This window comes from Megascapheus bottae, chromosome 17 (genome assembly GCF_031878675.1).
Source record: "Megascapheus bottae isolate mThoBot1 chromosome 17, mThoBot2.hap1, whole genome shotgun sequence".
In the NCBI taxonomy this organism is placed as follows: domain Eukaryota; kingdom Metazoa; phylum Chordata; class Mammalia; order Rodentia; family Geomyidae; genus Megascapheus; species Megascapheus bottae.
Window position 1 is genome coordinate 4,020,536 of NC_143525.1, and position 14,273 is coordinate 4,034,808.

The 14,273-nt window shown below is 41.0% G+C and overlaps 1 protein-coding gene across 4 annotated transcripts in view; it reads right to left on the reverse strand.

The window, feature by feature from the left end:
• Positions 1 to 14,273, reverse strand: part of Tom1l2 (target of myb1 like 2 membrane trafficking protein) — a 135,644-nt gene that overhangs the window by 120,513 nt on the left and 858 nt on the right. The window lies entirely within an intron of this gene.

Genomic DNA, 14,273 nt, shown 5'->3' on the forward strand with positions numbered 1-14,273 from the left:
GCTATGTCTACAATCTGAAGAGGCTGACATCTGAGGATTGCAGTTAAACCAGCTTAAGCAGGACTGTCCATGAGACTTTTCTTTCTTTTTTCTTTTTTGTGCCAGTCCTGGGCTTGGGCTCAGGGCATGAGCACTGTCCTTGGGTTTTCTCAAGGCTAGAGCTCTACCACTTGAGTCACTGTACCACTTCTGGCTTTTATCTATGTATGTGGTACCGAGGAATCGAACTGGAGTCTTCGTACATGCTAGGCAAGCACTCCACCACTAGGCCAAACTCCTAGTCCGAGACTTTTATTACTATTTGGCCATCAAAAAAAAAAAAAATCTGAGTGCCGGGAGTGTGGCCTAGTGGTAGAGTGCTTGCTGTCTAGCATGCACAAAGGCCCAGGTTCGATTCCTCGGTGCCACATACATAGAAAAAAGCTGGAAGTGGTACTGTGGTTCAAGTGGTAGAGCTCTGCCCTTGAGAAAAAGTCCCAGGACAGTGCTCAGGCCCTGAGTTCAATCCCCACGACTGGCAAAAAAAAAAAAAAAATCCAAAAGAGAAGCTTTCAATAGTACAATGTTAGCCTTGAGAAAACAGCTCAGGAATAGTGTCCAAGCCCTGAGTTCAAGCCCTAGCACCAGCATAGATAAATATATACATACATACACATACACACATACACACCTTCACATCTACACACACACACGTATAACAATTTAAAATATATAATATTTAAGATGTTTGCATTTCATTTCCTATGAGTGAACTACACCCCAATAAAAATATTATAAGGCAAATATATACATTATATATAACACATTTATATTATGCATACACGCACATATATAAGCTGGACTCCTAAAAACACAGAATCTCCAATGAAGGGTAAAGGGCTTAAGACAAACTAAAAGCCAACTTTGATTTACATCTTAAGCTATAGGCCTAGAAATGAACTTGAGGAAATGGTTGTTTAAGTGGGCAAACAGGTAGGACATGATCTATTCAAAGTCAGATATCAAATCAACAGCAGAGAGGTGGCCAGTCCCAGAATTCCCAAATCCTAGCCTGGAATTCAGTCTTTCTAAACTGGTGCTAGAATAAAATAAAACAAAAGCCCAAAGGTGAATGACTTTATGAACCAATTTCATTTAAGTGATCAAACTTGGTGCTGAATTGTACCATCTACTGAGAAAAGTCTAAACAAGGTGATTAATTTCCAAATAATAAAAAAGTATTTATCTCAATGAAGCTCAGTCAAGAACTGCCCATCCGTTAAATGGCAGACTTACTTATATTCCATGCCTTGCTTATGCTCCATGCCCATAAACAAATGACTAGCAAGAGAGTGTGAGCTAAGTAGAAAGCCATGTGGGCATTATAAACTGACTCATTGTAGGACGCTGGCAAGTCTCCTGTAGTGGTAGGAAAAAGAGGGTGTTTCTGGAATGATAACTGTCTTTTCTATGCTAATGAGATGACTAGGTAGTTTCAGGATGGCTATTAGTGGCCAGAAAGACTAAAGATGGTCTACAGGGCTGAGACTTTCAGCTCCACCACTCTCTGCTACCTCTGGTAGGAAAGAAGGCCCAAGGTAGACTCACTGATAACCACATAATGAAACTCCCATAAAGCCCCCCAAACAATGAGATTCTCAGAATTCCCAGGTTGATAAATACGTGGAGGTGTTGGGAGGGTAGTGGATTCACAGAAGACATGGAAAGTCTATACTATCTTGTTTTATGCACAGTTGGCTGTCCTGGAGTTATATTCTTGTCAGTATAAGTAAAGCATGCTCCTGGTTTTGTGAGCACTTAGTATTACTACAAACATGAAGAATCATGGGAATCTCTAACTTATAACCAATTACTCTGAAGTACAAGTGGTAGCCAATGATTTCCTATTGGTATACAAAGTAGAGTCAGTCCTAAAGGAATGCAGGGTCTATATTTCACACTGGATAGTGTTAGAATTGACAAATACATTTTGGTGTATTATGAGGCATAGGCCTTTCCTCTCTGATCCATTTTCCCCATCTATAAAAAAAAAAAATGTCAAGACTGGGCCAAAAGCAGCTAGAACTCTTCTATCTGGAATCCTAGGACTTGTTGACTCACTACATTAAGAACTAATGAGTTAATATGAGATATTCTGACCTTCTGGAAACTACTAGAAAATTCAGCTTTCAAACCTCAAGCAACATCATTTCTCAGGCCTCATTTCCTATTTTGACTAATAATGTGTCAGAACGCTGTGTAATTTCTCCTTTGAGGAGCAGCAAAAAAATATTCAACAGTGTCTTATTACAGGGCCTTGTCCTTGTCCTCAGCTCTCAAAGACTTTCAGCCCAATTCTCTGAGATGAAAGAATTAGTCTCTTTCTATTATACTCTATTTTAAACCAAAACCCCGAACAGAATTTTTTCACATGCCTCCCAGACTACAAGGCTTGTGTTTCATTAATGATTAAAACAGCAGCTGGTAATGTCTTAAAACCAAGTTGGTCAGTTAGACAACTTAGCATCTGTTTAAATTCTCTCTTCCTCCCTCCATCACTCAAGCATATTTTTAAAAAAAATGTCAAGTCCACAAGCCTTTCCTTATCAGGAAGGGCTTGAGTAAGGTTGAAAACAGCCCATCTCAGGCTGGAGGTATGATAGAATAGCACTGGAAGACCTACCATGCATGAAGCCCTGGGTTCAATTCCTCAGTACCATATAAATAGAAAATGGCAGAAATGGTGTTGTGGATTAAGTGGTAGAGGACTAACCTTGAGCAAAGAAAGCTCAAGGATAGGGTCCAGGCCCTGAGTATAAGCTCCCATTGGTGTACAAAGAAAATTAAAGAAATAAGGTGAAGAGCTGAACACTGGTAATGGGTTATGCCTGTGATCCTAGCTACTCAGGAGGCTGAGATCTGAGGAATAGTTGGCAGCCAGGCCTGGCAGGAAAGACCTACATAAGAACCTTGTCTCTAGCTAACCACCCTCCCCTTGAAAAAGAAAAAAAGAAAAAAGCCAGAAGTAAAGCTGAGCTTAAGTAGTACAACACTAGCCTTACGCAAAATAGCTCAAGACCAGAGGTTAAGCCCCAAGATTGGTACAAAAGAGACAGACAGACAGACAGACAGACAGACAGACAGACAGACAGAGAGACACAGAGAGACAGAGAGATAGCGAGAGCAAATAGAAATTGGTACCCTCACAGAATAGTTAATCTTTTAATATACATGATACATGGAAAGAACTGTACCAGAATAATATATTTTGCTTTTAATCTTTTTAACAATTCTGCAAGGTATAGCTACGGCAGAGATTCTTGTCCTGTCTTCACTACCACCACCTCTTAGATATGCTGGACTCACAAAAAAGAAGTTATATAAAGAAGGAAAAAAGGGGGCCAGGAGTTTGGCCTAGTGGTAGAGTGCTTGCCTAGCATTCACAAGGACCCAGGTTCGATTCCTTGGTACCACATACATAGAAAAAAAGACAGAAGTGGTGCTGTGGTTCAAGTGATAGAGCTCTAGCCTTGAGAAAACCCAAGGACAAAGCTCAGGCCCTGAGCCCAAGCCCAGGACTGGCAAAGAAGAAAAAAATATTTGCTCCAATCCAAAGCAAAAAATGCTAAATGCTAGAAAAGAATAGATATACATATTCCTCTAGAATTCCATAAGGAAGCTATGCTGTCTTTTTTTTTTTTTTTGCCAGTTCTGGGGTTTGAACTCAGGGCCCGAGCACTATCCTTGGACCTCTTCAAAGCAACAGCTCTAGCACTTGAGCCACAGCACCACTTCTGGCTTTTTCTATATATGTGGTACTTAGGAATTGAACCTAGGTCTTCAGGCAAGCACTCTATCACTAGGCCAAGCTCTCAGCCTCCTTTTTTATTTATTTATTTTTTTGATGCACTGGTATTGGGGCTTGAACTCAGGGCCTTGCACTCTACTTGGTGCTCTACTGGCACTCTACTTGAGCCATATCTCTACGTCTGGCTTTTTGCTGTTTAATTGTGTTCTGCCTGGGTTGGCTTCAAAATGTGACCCTCAGATCCTCTCCTCTTTAGTAGCTGGGATTGCAGGCACGGGCCACCAGTACCCAGTAATCTCTGATGCCTTTATGGAACTCCCATTTGGAATCAGTGAAGACTTTTCTTGTGCAAATGGTAACAGATCAAGCTTGCTGGTTAAAAGGCAATAACAGCAATAAAAGCACAGGAGCTAAACTCTCTTCTGAGTATGCAAACAGTAGAGCTATACGCCAGTTTATTTTAGGAACCCTACTGTTTTTTGTAGTTGGGAATAATTTTACCTTCCCACTGAATGAGCTGTGGAATCTTGGGTAAGTTCTTAACTCTCTAAGCCCCCATTTCATCTGTAAAATGCAGATCATTCCATAAACTCATTGATATTTCCAAAAATTTAAATGAGATAATGTATATCCAGCACAAAGCAAGGTGCCTGGTCCATGTCCAGGGTCTATTAAATAAGGACTAAGAATTTTAACTTTGAAAGATGCCAAATAATAAGACTGACAGTAAGAGGCCTATGGATTGAATAACTGTACAGTTTATTCAATCATGTGCTGTGAAGGTCACAAGGAAGCAGAAAGTACACATTCTACCCTGGAGGAACATCCAGTCTTATTCAGGAGATATGCCAATAAACACACAAGATAGAGAACAGAAGGAATCAGAACCAGGCAGCAAAGAAGCTATCAGTAGTCTGAATATATTAATTGACTGTATGACACCATTATATATTATCTCATTTAATCTTCACAAAAAGTTGGAGGGCAAGGAATCTTCTCTATTTCATAAAAGTTATCCCTATAAACAAGGTGGTCTAGGAAGGAAGCCTAGAGGAAGAAGCCAGACTGATGGACAGTAGTAGCCTTATCATTAGAGAGGGAATATCAGAATCTTCTATGTCAGGAGAATGGAAAGAAACAGCATAACAGGTATCAAGATGGAATCTAAATTCAGGGTTTTATTTGAGATGTGCAAAAAATGTTTCCCTCATGTACATAATAGTGATATACATGTCAATACAACAAAGTCAGTTTAAATCTATATCCTTATTTTATTATTTTTATTAGCATTTATTAATTGTATGAAGGGGTTTTAATTGTGACTTTTTTTTCTGCCAGTCCTGGGCTTGAACTCAAGGCCTGAGCACTGTCCTTGGGCTTTTTCCTCAAGGCTAGTGCTCTATCACTTGAGTCACAGCACCACTTCCAGCTTTTCTATGTATGTGGTACTGAGGAATCGAACCCAGGTCTTTGTGCACGCTAGGCAAGCAACCCTACTAGTAGGCCACACTCCTGGCCATAATTGTGACTTTTTCTTTTTTATAATTGTGACATTTTTGAGAATGGTTTTTTAAGCCCTCCTTCTTTTTTTTTTTTTTTTTTTGCCAGTCCTGGGCTTGAGCTCAGGGCCTGAGCACTGTCCTTGGACTTTCTCAAGGCTAGAGCTCTACCACTTGAGCCTCAGCACCACTTCTGGCTTTTTTCTATGTATGTGATACCAAGGAATCGAACCCGGGTCTTCATGCATGCTAGGCAAGCACTTTAACCACTAGGCCAAACTCCTGGCTCCCTAAAGCCCTCTTTCTTAACAAGCTTGACCACTAAAACAAAACAAAAAAAACCTCAGAACCCTCTAAAAACAAAACAAACAACTGAATGCTATTAATATTTTGTGTGTGTGTGTGTGTGTGTGTGTGTGTGTGTGTGTGTGTGTGTGTGTACTGTTATTAGGGCTTGAACTCAGAGCACCTTACTCTTGCTAGCTTGCTGGATCAACTAATTTTACTCACAGTTGGGGGGTCTACAATTTGAACTATACTTCTAGTTCTAGATTTTTTGCTAGTAAATTGGAAATAAGTGTCGTGTTAACCACAATCTTCAGATCTCAGCCTCTTGAATAGCTAAGATTATAGATAGGAGTGAGCCACTGGTGCCCTGTTCTATTTATATCTTTTTAAATATCTTGACTACTATTAGGTCAAGAGAATATTCTTCAAATGATGCTACTTTGAGCACTGAATTTATCTCCTTTCCTCACCTAATATCAGTACTTAAATCAGGGGCCAGAAGTGTGGCCTAGTAGTAGAATGCTTGCCTAGCATGCACAAAGCCCTGAGTTCAATTCCCTGGTACCACATCCATAGAGGAAACTGGAAATAGTGCTGTGGCTCAAGTGGTAGAGCAATAGATAGCCTTGAGAGAGCTCAAGGACAGTGCCCAAGCCCTGAGTTCAAGCCCCAAGACTGGCACACACAAAAAGGTAAGTAATCAATAACTAGATACCAGTAGATTATTCAATGGTAAATCTGAAAGGCATGAAAAATGGACAGTGAAATATGCAAGCATTATATTACATGAAATAGGATGAATCACAATGAATTTATTTTAGAAAGTTCATGTTGAGGGCTGGGAGTTTGCCTAGCATGCACAAAAACCCAGGTTCGATTCCTCAGCATCACATACATGGAAAAAAAGCTAGAAGTGGTGCTGTGGCTCAAGTGGTAGAGCTCTAGCCTTGAGAAAAGTCCAAGTACAGTACTCAGGCCGTAAGCCCAAGTCCAGGACAGGCAAAAAAAAAGAAGCTCATGATGAAGTCTTTTTCTGCTTTGTATTTTTTTCTGTTTACTATATTTTCTATTGAATTATTATTGATTTCTTAAAAATAAAAAACAGGCCAGGAGTTTTGCCTACTGGTAGTGTGCTTGCCTAGCATGCAAGAAGACCCAGGTGGGTACCACATACATAGAAAAGCTGGAAGTGGCACTGTGCCTCAAGTGGTAGAATGCTAGCTTTGAGGAAGGCCCAAGGATAGGGTTTGAGGCCCAGGACTGGCCAAAAATATAAATAAATATTTTTTTAAAAAACAACAGCAGGGCTGGGAGTTTGGCCTAGTGGTAGAGTGCTTGCCTAGCACGCACGAAGACCAGGGTTCAATTCCTTGGTACCACATACATAGAACAAAAAAGCTGGAAGTGGTGCTGAGGCTCACGTGGTAGAGCTCTAGCCTTGAGAAAGCCCAAGGACAGTGCTCAGGCCCTGAGCTCAAGCCCAGAAAACAAAAAAACAAACAAAAACCAAAAAAAAAAAAAAAAAACAGCAAAGCACAATTAAATGACAAAAAGTACCTCCCCACTGAGCAGTGACACTGCTTCAGAAAAGCCCTGTTCTTGTACATGTTAAACAGAGCAGGACGAAGAGCAGTCTGATCTCACCATGTGACTTTCCAAGTCTGGTGTTTTATAATCTGTCCAGGCAATGAAGGACAAATACTTTCAGAACCTCAGGTTCCCTCCCAGGTCCATTAACTTGCACCTTTCTTTTCCTAACAGTGTCCTATCTCTGACCTTGGAACAAGTGGTATTACCCAGTGCTAACTTCCAGGTAGGACACTCCTACTACTTCCCATTCTATGTAAATGAAAAGAGTGAAAAATAGGGGGTTTTGGGTGACTTTCGAGGGGGAAATCTCCCAGTCCTTCCAATGATATTCATTCTACTGTCCTCCCTAGAAACCTTGCAGGGTTTCCCAGCGACACCAAACTACCTGACCAACATGAGAAAGAAGCAGGCCTTCTATAATCCTTATTCTACCTTTATAGTTTCATTCCCACCACACCCCGTGGCCAGGCAAGTAGAACCAATCTCATCACCTTACTACTCCTCCATACCCACCAACTATTTATTGAAGTAATCCTCTGGCGCAGGTGAGGCCTCCCAGCCTTGTTCCTATTTTTACATTTTCGTCAAAGCTCTGCTCAATAGCCCTTCCCTAGAGTCTTCTTCCTTTTTCAGTGTTCCTCCTCACTTCACCTGCCAACGACGGCACAAAATGACAGGACCCAGCTCTGAAGCCAGAAAGCTGGGCTCAGACCTCAGCTCCCTTAGTGCTATCTATGTGACCCTAAGTAGTTTACATCCTTTTTCACTGTCTTAATTTCCTATCTTCAAAACAGAGTTGAGGGCAGGGAGTTTGGCCTAGTGGTTAAAGTGCTTGCCTAGCATGCATGAAGACCCGGGTTCGATTCCTTGGTACCACATACATAGAAAAAAGCCAGAAGTGGTGCTGAGGCTCAAGTGGTAGAGCTCTAGCCTTGAGAAAGTCCACGGACAGTGCTCAGGCCCTGAGCTCAAGCCCAGGACTGGCAAAAAACAAAAACAAAAACAAAACAAAACAGAATTGATAACAGTACTGCTTGCTTACTCACCCCATTGTTGTGAGGATTAAATGACTGCAAGATGTATAGAATGCTTACTTCAGACTCTGGAACATAGCAAGCTAATACTGAACACACACACACACACACACACACACACACACACACACACACACACACACACACACATAAATGGCTCATACCTGTATTCCTAGCTACTCAGGAGGCTGAGATCTGGAAGAGTAGGATCAAAGACATCCCAAGCAGAAAAAGTCTACAAGACCCAATCTCCAAATAACCAGCAAAATGATAGACAGGAGGGACTATCCTAAGGCAGAAGGTAGTTTGTTAGAGCATTATAGTACCACAGTCACCCACTAAGGATACCCATCACACAGGTCCAGATAAGAACTTATTTGAGGTGATTCTAAATCCAACAATAAGACAGAATGTCCCAATAAATTAAATTAGAAGAATAAGGACAGGTACAAGATGGCTCACATTGTAACCCTAGCTACTCAGGAGGCTCAAATCTGAGGATCACAGTTTGAAGCCAATCTAGATAGGAAAGTCCATGAGACTCTTATCTCCAATTAATCAGCAAAAAGCCAGAAGTAAAGCTGTGGTTCAAATGGTAGAGCACCACCCTGAGCAAGAAGACTAAGTAAAACTGTGAGGCCCTGAGTTCCAGTGTCAGCACACACATACAAACACACACACACACACACACACACACACTCATAAAAGAAACTTTTAACTACTATTATTACTACTAGAGATATCAGTCTCTCTCTCCTGCTCTACTCCCTTACTGCATTAATCTTCCAGTCTTGCCTTAACCACTTTGTACCTATCTGAGCTCTGTCAAATTGAACCTTTAGTAAATGCCTAACTTGGTATATAGAGATGGGCAATGTAAAGCCAGTGAATGAATGAATGAAATCTCAATATGTATGCTTATCGTCTCTCCACCAGAAAATTCATATTTAGGGCCAGGAGTTTGGCCTACTGGTAGAATGGTTGCCTAGCATGCACAAAGACCCAGGTTCGATTCCTCAGTACCATATACATAGAAAAAGCCGGAAGTGGTGCTGTGGCTGGAGCTCTAGCCTTGAGAAAGTTCAAGGACAGTGCTCAGGCCCTGAGCTCTAGCCCAGGACTGGCAAAAAAAGAAAGAAGGAAGGAAGGAAGGACGGACGGACGGAAGGAAGGAAGGAAGGAAGGAAGGAAGGAAGAAAGAAAGAAAGAATTCATATTTAGTGTTTGAAGAAAGATAAAGGGAAGCAAAATGTTTAAGCTACAGCCACAATTCTCAAAGTAGATTACCAACAGCAGTAGCAGCAGCAGTTGAGTTCTGGTTAAAAATGTGAATGCTGTCTGGGAGTTTGGCCTGGTGGTAGAGTGCTTGCCTAGCATGCACTAAGACCCGGGTTCAATTCCTTGGTACCACATACATAGAAAAAAGCCGGAAGTCGTGCTGAGGCTCAAGTGGTAGAGCTCTAGACTTGAGAAAGGCCAAGGACAGTGCTCAGGCCCTGAGCTCAAGCCCAGGGCTGGCAAAAAAAAAAAATGTGAATGCTAGGCCAGCCCTAGACTTACCTAATCAGAAACTCTGAGGGAGAGACCCAGTATTCAACTTGAACAAGTCTACAGATGATTCTGATTATGCTATCATGAGATCTGAGAGCAAGAAGTAATAAGCACTGGGGCCGGGAGTTTGGCCTAATGGTAGAGTGCTTGCCTAGCATGCACAAAGACCCGGGTTCAGCTCCTTGGTACCACATACATAGAAAAAGCCATAAGTAGTGTTGTGGTTCAAGTGGTAGAGCCCTAACCTTGAGAAAGCCCAAGAACAGTGCTTAGGCCTTACGGTGAAGCCCCAGGACTGGCCAAAAAAAAAAAAAAAGTAATAAGCATGGCAGTACACAACCAGCACTGATGAAGAATGGATTCTAAGCCTCACTCTGGCACTAACCCTGCATAAGTCTCTTAGCTTCTGAAAGCCTGGATTTAAGTAATACAGTGACAATAACACCTAAATGATTAAATGTTCTGAAGACTAAATATGAACCCATATATGCAGTTTGCATATAGTAGCTACTTAATAATTGTAAGTTCCTTATAGTTTTCTTCCTGAATATCTCAAAGTTGTAAAGCCTAAATAAAATGATTGGACAAATGGCTTTGTTAAGTTGGCTTTGACAACTATCCTAACAATTGTAGGGACAACTAATTATTCTTAGGTATACATGACCAATACCTATGATTCTCAGGAAATTATGAAGAAGTTGAGGTCCAACACCACTCAATCTCCAAGCAGAAAATTTGCATATTTTCTTATATGTTTATTAACGTATAACTATAAAGTGATGCCCCCTCCATCTAATATTCTAAACATATTCACTGAGTTCTGAGTTTCTCAAGTTTACTGTTATGAAAGGAGCATCTAGAGCTAGGAGCATGGCCTAGTGATAGAGTGCTCACATAGCATGCATAAAGCACTACGTTCGATTCCTTGGTACCATATACACAGAAAAAACTGGAAGTGGTACTGTGGCTCAAGTGGTAGAGTGCTAGCATTGAGAATGCTCAAGGATAGTGCCAAGGCCCTGCATCCAAGTCCCAGGACTGGAGAAAGAAAGAAAGAAGGAAAGAAGGAAAGGAAAGAAGGAAGGAAGGAAGGAAGGAAGGGAAGGAAAGAGAGAGGAGGAAAAGAGGGAGGGAGGGAGGGAAGGAAGGAAGGAAGAAAGGAAGGGAAAAGGTATATCTGAAAAATTTTTCCAGCCAACACAAGGAAAATAAAGACAGCACTGTAGTCCTGACTTTGGAAACTCCTGAAGTATGACATCCAGTGAGGCTGGGTGCCAGTGGCTCATGCCTGTAATTCTACCTACTCAACAGGCTGAAATCTGCGGATCATGGTTCAAAGCCAGAGGGGGCAATAAATTCGATAAGACTCATCTCCAATTAACCACCACAAAGCTAGAAATGGAGCTGTGACTCAAGAGGGAGAGCACTAGCCTTGAGCAAAATTATCTCAAAGGCCCTGAGTTCAAGTCCCAGGACAGGAATACAAACCAAAAAAAAAAAAAAGGCAAAAAGTAGAGGCATGGCTCAAGTGGTAGAATGCCAGCTTTGAACAGAAAAAAAGCCAAACAAGTAGATCAGGCCCTGAAGTCAGGACTCACTACCAGAAAAAAAGAGAATCAAAAATTAAAAGTCCTTTTTCTTCCAGTATACTTATTCACCTTTCATACCACTACTTATTTTTGTTTTAAAGCACACATTCTAATCAGAAACCATCACCAGAACAAAGGGCAAAATGGATGCAAGAAATATACAAATAACTATGACACACTGCTCTTGGTTGCCAGCTCCAGATGGATAGACTAAGTGTACAACTAACAGCACCAAGTTAGAAAGCTTGCCTGTAAAAGGCCTGAGACAGTGAAAAAAATTTACCCTGCTAACCATTCTGATTGAGTACACCTTCAGTTAGCAAGTTTCCTCCCCTGAAGTCTCTCAGAATTTTAATATCTGCATCCCCAGAGTCTGGCACACAACTAGCATCCCAGAAGCACTTAAATGACCACTATTTATGTATATCCTCATGCAGTTAATGAGAGGTATTTTATAAGCAAGGAAAATGAGGTGTCAAGAGACTAAAAGTTGATGCCAGTTAAACAAAGTCATTTTTGACCCTGACCACCCAAAGCAGAGCTTTATCCTGTTACCAAATCCCTACCTCTCCCTATTCTCTACAGCCACCTCTTTTCCACTCAGACTAGTGATCGCAGATGATCACATGCACATCTCCACACACTGACCTGTCCGTAGGTCTACTGGATCCTCTTCCTGGCCTATGGAATGAATGCCTGTCCATGTTTCATAAACAGCTCTTAGACTCATCCTTTAGCCTCTTCTGAACTCCTAAAACACTTATAATCTGCACTTCATTATTGTTCTGTGCATCTCTATTTTTTTCCTGAATCCACAAATCCAGTGAGGATGGAAACAGTTTAAGACATCCCAGCTCTTCCTATTAGCTGAGGAATCACTTCATGCCATTGTAATCCCAGTTTGCTCATCTCTAAAGTGAAAGGATAATAAAACTTATTACAGAACAGCTGTACAGAGAAAATGATGGTTGTAGAATTGGTTGTGAAAGCTTTAGTTTAGTTTATTGTCATTTTATTTCTGTATGCTTCTCCCTTCCACCTAACCCCCAAGTACATATTAAAAACCAATAGCATATTTCATGAAAATCACCTTTATACAAGAGTTCCAAATATACATTAAAACCTCAATCTGTCCATATATCTGAACTAAAATGACTGAGGCCTAGCCTACTTGCTACCTAGCAAAAGGGAACTTTCAGCTTCATGGTCGAATGTCTTTTATAACAGATGGTGTACACTGAGGCCTGGAAGGGTTATTTTCCTTCACAGGTCACAAGTAGGTCACTTGAACCACATATTCTATTCTATACATGTAAAAAAAATCTAACTCTAACCTAATTTTTTGCCATTAACAAGAAGAGCTACAATTTACTGACCCTCTATGTTTAAGACATGACACAAGATAAGAATCCTACACCCAACACACACCTTTTCTCTCAGAAGGTAGACATGTTAAGGCTCAGAAGGTTTACACATTTTTCTGAGTTCACACAGCCGAGAAATTGGCACAGCCAAAATTCCACTCAGGTCATCTTGAGAATCAGAAAAATGCTTGCTAGTCCTACTTAGTATGTATCTCTCCCCTCCATATGTATACCTCACTTATTTATATTTTAAAAATCCCCTTTAACTTTTATGCTTAACCTATAATCTACCCTTTATACCCTCACTGGCATTTTATTTAAAGGTATAGAACTTCCTAAAATAAAAGGGCATAAAAGAAACAGAATCCTCCAAAATTTACTGGTGCCCTCTATTTACTGGATGGATTTCAACACCCACCTGGGAAGTAAGGTTTAAGGATACAGTCACAGTGAAAGAGCCCCTGAAGAAAATAGGAAAAGAAATGAGGGAAAAAAGGAGAGTGGGAATCTAGACAGAAAAACAGGAAGGACAAAGTGTCCTAAAGGTAGGAAAAACTCTTTCAGGGCCTAGTGTTCAGGCAATGTTATAAAAGACATTAAAACATTGTACCAGGGCCAGGACTGTGGCTTAGTGGTAGAGAGCATACAGAAAGTTCTGGGTTTGATTCCTTAGTACCGCATATACAGAAGAAGCCAGAAGTGGTGCTGTGGCTCAAGTGGTAGAGTGCCAGCCTTGAGTTAAAAAAAAACAAAAACAAAAACAAAAACTCAAGGACAGTGCCCAGGCCCTGAGTTCAAGACCCAAGACTGGTTAAAAAAAAAAAAGATATTGTACCAAAAAGGAAAGACAGGCTCCTAAATGCCTGTGAATTACCAAGAGACGCTTCAAAAACTTCACAAGCTGACAAGTCAGCTGGAAATTCACAAGCAAAGTAGGAAGTAAATAGATCAGGTCTGCCTAAACCAGTCAATCTCATTCGGCTACCAAGGGCTTCCTTCATAAAAGATGTTCCACCAGTCCTTCAACCAACCAGGAGGAACCTCCTTTTAAAAGAAACTCATCAGCATTCTTGACTGATCACTTGGCATAAGCTCTTGCCTTGGGTGGAAAAGTAAGTTACTTTTTAAGTTATTAAGTAGTGCTGGGGATCAAATCCAGGATTTCATGTGTGCTAAGCACACATTCTACCACTGAGCTAAGTTCCCAGTCTGCAAATTGTTTTAGTAGGAAAATCCCATGCAGTGGTCACATGGTATTCCTCCAGATAAAGTCTGAGTTCTCCTTACCCAGCATGCTGCTCATCAATGGTGCCCTTTTCTGGCTGCCCATAGAGCCCTCCTATCCTCATAAGATTGACAGGTACTTCAGAGTACTACTTTCTCTAACTACCAGCAAAAGATGTGAGCTTTCGAAAATTTTAATGTAACAAGAAAATAGCAATGTGCAAAGACTATTAGGGAATATTAAAACTTTGGAACATGAAGGGACCTACCACATCTCCATTCCAAACACTTCATTTGACAGACAGGGGAACTTTAAACCAGAAGAGGCACAAGGTCATGGGGAGAGT